We start from the raw sequence: 6,871 nt of genomic DNA on the forward strand, positions 1-6,871 counted from the left end.
TGATCTACCAAAAAAGTCAAATCGAGGTCTGGAAGCATGACATTTTTAGCTGAGGAAATGCTCTTGATCAAAAACCAGATTTTGACAGGCGATACTCAAGTGAAATACCCGATTATCAGCTTCCTACAGATCTCACCAGAGCCATTCTCAGGCATTAGGGAAGCAATCTCCATGAGGGCCACTTCCCCGGCCACAGCGCCTGCTGTGAGATGAGTCATGCCTTTTGTCTTGTGCCTGGAATTTGGGGATGTTTATGAAAAGTTGATGTAAATACTAGTCATAATTCCTCTCTTCACAGATTCTTTATTTCAGAAAATGAGTATTTCATCACGTACAAACGTCATATCACTTCCAGCTCCATTGCCACCTGGAAATGTTCTTTCTACTGTTTTACTAGGGATTATTTAAAGGCTGTTGGGAACTCTCCAGAGAACACAGTTTCTGGGATGCCTTCAGTCATATTGAAACGCACATTCGCGTCAACTGCACTGTAGAGGAAAAGGGATATTCTCCCTTCCCATTATGGCTGAGGCCCTTATAAGAAAAAAAGACAGATTAATAAGAGAAAAGCATCCAAGTGTATTTGATGTAAGTTTTACACGATACAAGACACTTTATAAGGAAACGAAGACCCAAAGAAACGGGTAGACCTGTGTGTTTTTTATGTTCATTTTGATGAAGAAGTAGATAGTCGTGGAGAGGTACAATTGAATAAAAAACGAGTACGGTCGGGTGGTAGCGCAGTGCGAGGGGAACCCAGCAGGTCCTGTTCAGACTCCTGTCTGTGGTCCTGTGTCTTCAGAGATCAGGATGCTCCTTTGCCTGGGTAGAGGGAGGGCACCTCTTGAAAAACAGTCTTAGGTCTGTCTTCAGGGGAAGGTAGGAGACACTTTCCCTGGTGCTACAGCTTGCTTCAGGGGATGAGTGAGAGGAAGGTGAAAAGGACTACCCATGTTTTGGGGTCGTGTGTCATGAACCCCATCATTACCAGTTTTATCTTTTGAGTGCTGAGAGGAGATTCTTGAGGTTAACAAGTAAGTGCTAATGAAAAGCAAAGTATCTTTTTTTTTTTTTGGCAGGTTCTCGCTCTGTGGCCCAGGCTGGAGTGCAGTGGCATGATCACAGCTCACTACAGCCTCTATCTCCCAAGCTCAGGTGATCCTACCGTCTCAGCCTCCCAAGTATCTGGGAATACAGGCACGTGCTGCTATGCCCAGCTAATTTTTTAATTTTTTTGTAGAGATGAGGTCTTGCTATGTTGCCCAGACTGGTCTCCCAACTCCTGGGCTCAAGCAGTCCCCCTGCCTCAGCCTTCCAAAGTGCTGGGATTATAGACTGAGCCACCATGCCTGGCCCCAAAGTATCTTTTTAAACGCAGCCTCTTTGAGTTTCAGTACAACATCTATTTACTCGCTTCGTTTAAATTCTCAAAGCAGATGAGATGTAATTAATACATACATCATGATGACATTTCCCATAGCACAATAAAACTTAACTTTCAAATTAAGCCACTCTGCTACTGAACATTAGCATTTTTAAGGTAAAGCATGATGGTTCATACCTTTTAAAAAAATAGATAATGGGTCACATCAGCTTTCTTCCCCGGTGGCATCTCTCAGCATTCTACTGAATTCCTCAGACACAGCCACTAGACTAGCCCAGATGAATGTACTCAAGCAGGACACAGTCCAGACTTCCCAGCTAGTCTCAAACAAAACAGAGCAGAATAAAAGCCACAACATCCCATGGAATTCCTGTAAACAGACATAATGTTATGCAAATGGCCATCTAACCTATTTGGTACTTGGCCAGTTGTTACAGGAAAGGGGTCCTGATCCGCTCCCCAAGAGAGGGTTCTTGTATCTCATGCAAGAAAGAATTCAGGGTGAGTCCATAAAGTAAAGTAAAGCAAGTGTATTAGGAAAATAAAGGAATAAAAGAATGGCTACTCCATAGACAGAGCAGCCCCGAGGGCTGCTGGTTGGCCATTTTTATGGTTATTTCTTGAGTATATGCTAATCAAGGGGTGGATTATTCATGCCTCCCCTTTTTAGACCATATAGGGTAACTTCCTGACATTGCCATGGCATCTGTAAACTGTCATGGCGCTGGTGGGAGTGTAGCAGTGAGGACGACCAGAGGTCATTCTCATGGCCATCTTGGTTTTGGTGGGTTTTAACTGCTTTCTTTGCTGCAACCTGTTTTATCAGCAAGGTCTTTATGACCTGTATTTTGTGCTGACCTCCTATCTTATCCTGTGACTTCGAATGCCTTCACCATCTGGGAATGCAGCCCAGTAGCTTTCAGCCTTTTTACCCGACTCCTATTCAAGACGGAGTTGCTCTGGTTCACATGCCTCTGACACGATGGTGATGGAGAAAGAAAAGAGAGTTAGAAACAAAATGATCATTTTATAGAGAAACTCAGTCCCTACAAACAGCATCCTGTTTTTGGGAAAAGCCCTGGGGGACAATGTCATAAACACTTCCCTCTCATTTTTCTTCCCATATTTCCAGTCCTGTCTGCTGCTTTATTTCACAAAAAGCATTAATTACATTTTGTCAGGAATGAAAGGTCATTTTGTACTGGTGGCCTGGCATGGAGAATATCAGGGACTGCAGACTTTCAGTGAGTCAAAGATCAAGGCCAAATTGATAGTCTGGGAGAAATAAGTATGCTATTTATGGAAGTAAGCATTTAAAACTCATTTTTTTTTAATTGTACTTTTAGGAGCTATGGGGACATACTGAAATAGACTTATTCTTTTTAAGTACAGTTTCATTCATGTAAACACATTGTTTTATAAAGGCTTGGAGGCAGATGAATTAATACTTGGGTGTTTGGTGCTAATTTTACTGTTTAACAAGAGAGAGAAGGCAGGCTGGGAGGAGCCAGGATTTGCCTTTGTTCTGTTCAATAGAGGGCAGACGCAATGACTTCTTTCACGGAGGACCTAAAACTCTGGAGAACAGGGTCCCTCAGATTTTAATGTGGCTGCATATTGCCTGGGGACATCGTCAAATGCAGGTTCTCATTTAGCAGCTCAGGATGGGGCCTGAGATTCTGCATTTCAAGCAAGCATCGGGCATCGCTACTATTGCTTGGTGGACCGACCACACTTTGCGCTGTGCTGTCTTAGTGTAGCATTGCTGAACAAGTTGAATTTGCACCTCATTAAAATGACACTTGTGCTAAGAAGCAAACAGGTGCTTTGCATCCTCTTAGAGCTACAGAGCAGAAAGCCCCGAACAACAGGAAGACCAGGCCTTCTGGGCTGTTAACCTGCTTGGCTCTCTTATCAATTAATTGGAGTCCTTGTTTGGTTTGAGACTTAAAAGTGTACTTTATACTTTCCAGTGAGGTTGCAGAGTGCAAACGAGGCTTGGTGTGGATGGTTGATGATTCAACAGCTTCTCAGACACATTCGTGTTCTCAATTTTTTTTTTTTTTTGAGACAGAGTCTCACTCTGTCACCCAAGCTGGAGTGCAGTGGCATGATCTCGGCTCACTGCAACCTCTACATCCCAGGTTCAAGCAATTCTCCCGTCTCGGCCTCCCAAGTAGCTGGGATTACAGGTGACACCACCACGCCTGGCTAATTTTTGTATTTTTAGAAGAGACGGGGTTTCACCATATTGGTCAGTCTGGTCTCGAACTCCTGACCTCGGGTCATCCACCTGCCTCAGCCTCCCAAACTGTTGGGATTATAAGCATGAGCCACCACACCTGGCCAGTGCTTCCATTTTATAGAGAAACCCAGTCCCTCCAGACAGCATCCTGTTTTTGGGAAAAGCCCTGGGGGACAATGCCATAAACAAACATTTCTGGCCGGGCGCGGTGGCTCAAGCCTGTAATCCCAGCACTTTGGGAGGCCGAGACGGGTGGATCACGAGGTCAGGAGATCGAGACCATCCTGGCGAACACCGTGAAACCCCGTCTCTACTAAAAAATACAAAAAAAAAAACTAGCCGGGCGAGGTGGCGGGCGCCTGTAGTCCCAGCTACTCGGGAGGCTGAGGCAGGAGAATGGCGTAAACCTGGGAGGCGGAGCTTGCAGTGAGCTGAGATCCGGCCACTGCACTCCAGCCCGGGCTACAGAGCGAGACTCCGCCTCAAAAAAAAAACAAAACAAAAACAAAAAAAACATTTCCCTCTCATTTTCCTTCCCATATTTCTTGTCCTGCCTGCTGCTTTATTTCACAAGAAGCATTAGTTAAATTTTGTCAGGAATGAAAGGTCATTTTGTGCCAGTGGCTTGGCATGGAGAACACCAGGGACTGTGGGCATTCAGTGAGTCAAAGATCAAGGCCAAAGCCATGAAGTCCTATGTAGAGAGGTTGCAACCAAATCTCAAAATCTGCCAGCGCTGAGCTTTCGTCTTTGCATAAGGTCATTTTCTTTATTATTGGATGTTCATAAACAGTCACAGGGCTGTGAGCAAAATAGTCTCAAATATTTTCTCTTCCTAAAACTCAAACATATCACCCTCTCTGTGACCTTGGGACCCACAGACATCTGGCAACTTCAGGATCCAGTTGCAAGTTCTTAAACTGGTAACAGCACGGTAGGTTTCTGTTGTCCTTGTCTCTGTAGTCATTGGCCACTCACTGCCAGCTCCATCTGACCCTTTCCCCACGTACACATATACCTACTAAAACATTACCAATGTGAAAAAATAAATTGAGGTGCTTTAAAATCTTAAAGGGTTTATTCATCTTATTCATAAACAGGGAGCTCCAGACCTCAGGCAATTTGGGGCTCTGGCAAAGGGCTGGGGGTCAGGGGTGGGGAAGAAGTCTTTTACAAGACCAGTTCACTCAGAAGCAGGACAAAAAAATATATACTTGATTTGTTAAAGTACAGTAATAGCCTCATTTGGATTATTCCAGTGAAAAGTCCCTGGTTAGAGGTTGGTTGGTGGTTTCTGATTGGTTAACCCAACCATTGACATTGAGTTGGGTTCTGGATTGCTCACCAGGGCATGGGAGCAACCCCAACTTAAAGGCCTCCTAATTAATTATTATTATTCTTATTATTATTTTTGAGATGGAGTTTCACTCTTGTTGCTCAGGCTGGTGTGCAATGGCGCGATCTCAGCTCACTGCAACCTCCGCCTCGCAGGTTCAAGTGATTCTCCTGCCTCAGCCACCAGAGTAGCTGGGATTACAGGGGTGCACCACCACACCCAGCTGATTTTTGTATTTATAGTAGAAACGGGGTTTCACCATGTTGGCCAGGATGGTCTCGAACTCCTGACCTCAAATGATCCACCTGCCTCAGCCTCCCAAAGTGCTAGGCCTCCCAAAGAGCCACTGTACTCGGCCCTAATTAATTATTTTTAACACCTGTCATCATTCTTGAGTCCACTTATGCAGGTCTTTAGTCTGAGATGCACAAGATTAAAAGGGGCTGTTTTTGGTGACCCCATGCTTCCATATCCTAACATCCAATTTCCTTTACTCAATGCCATTTTCTCAATGTCATAGTCACTAGGGCCACACGTAAATGAATAGTGCAGTCTTCCTTCTTCCTGGGCACATACTGCTCTGGCTTGGATGTGGTTTATCCCCACCAAAACTCATGTTGAAATTTGATCCCCAACATGGTCGTGTTGGAAGTGGGGCCTAATAGGTTCTCCCTTGAATAGATTAATGAGTTTTCTCTCTCCAGGGAACGAATTAGTTCCCACCGGAGTGGTGTGTGTTTGTTTGCTTGGTTGTTTTTTAATGAGACAGTCTCACTGTGATGCCCAACCTGGTCTTTAATTCCTGGGCACAAGTGATCCTCCCACCTCAGCCTTCTGAGTAGCTGGGACTACAGGTGTACACCCTGTGACAGTGGGTTGTTAAAAAAAGTCTGGCTCCCTCGGTTTCTCTCTCTTGCTTCCTCTCTTGCCATGTGATGTTTTTGCACACACCTGCCCCCTTCTACTTTCTGCCATGAGCAGAAGCAGCCTGCGGGCCTCACCAGATGCAGCTGCACAGTCACCAGAACTGTGAGTCAAATAAACCTCTTTTTAAAATAAATTACCTAGCCTCATGGGCTTAGACATAAACTAAGTTTGCATTTTGTTGTCTTTTTAAAAAATAAGCATATCATGCCACTTGCTTTGGCCAATTGAATGTGGGTGGAAATTACATGAGACTTCCAGGAGGCAACATGAAGAGCCCGTGGACAATTCTGTTCTCATTCTTCCAGCATCGTGGAAGCATTTACCTAAAGGGATCCTCTGTCAGCCCATCAGAGTCCTTGGATGGTTGCAATGAGCAGAGCACTCCCATCACCCATGAAACCTGTAATTCACACTGCATGTGGCCTGTGAGCCTCAAAGAAGGCCTTGTTGTGTTCACTGAGGTGTGTGCGTGTGTGTATATGTGGCGGTGTTACAGCAGCCTCAACTATTTTACTCCAGCAAATCCACTGGCATCCAGCTGGAGGTGTGATCAACCATCTGCGAGTACAGAACTGCCAGGAAACTACCCACTGGCATAGGCTTTCTTTTCCATTGTAGTGTGGGCAGTGTTTAGGAGGGGGTGAGTTTTTTCAGGTTAAGGAAACAATGATCATAACCACCATGAGGCATCATTTCCTCATCTTCTCAAACGGCTGGCAGTTCAGTCAAGAGCTGCAATGAATTCTTGTGCATGGTAAAGACTCCATAAATATTTGTTTATTAAAAAAATTAACGTTAACTGTCCTGTCCACAATGCATTACTGCTCATTCTTCCGACACCTCCCTCAAGGTAATGTAGCTACTGGATAGAGACCTAGCCAATCTTCAAGGAGAGCTGGTAAAAGACTGACAAGTACAGTTAAGCACAGAGTCAGATAACACCCTTCTGTAAAAGGACGATAAACTCAAGTGCACGGGG

This window comes from Macaca thibetana, chromosome 17, assembly GCF_024542745.1.
Source record: "Macaca thibetana thibetana isolate TM-01 chromosome 17, ASM2454274v1, whole genome shotgun sequence".
Taxonomy (NCBI): domain Eukaryota; kingdom Metazoa; phylum Chordata; class Mammalia; order Primates; family Cercopithecidae; genus Macaca; species Macaca thibetana.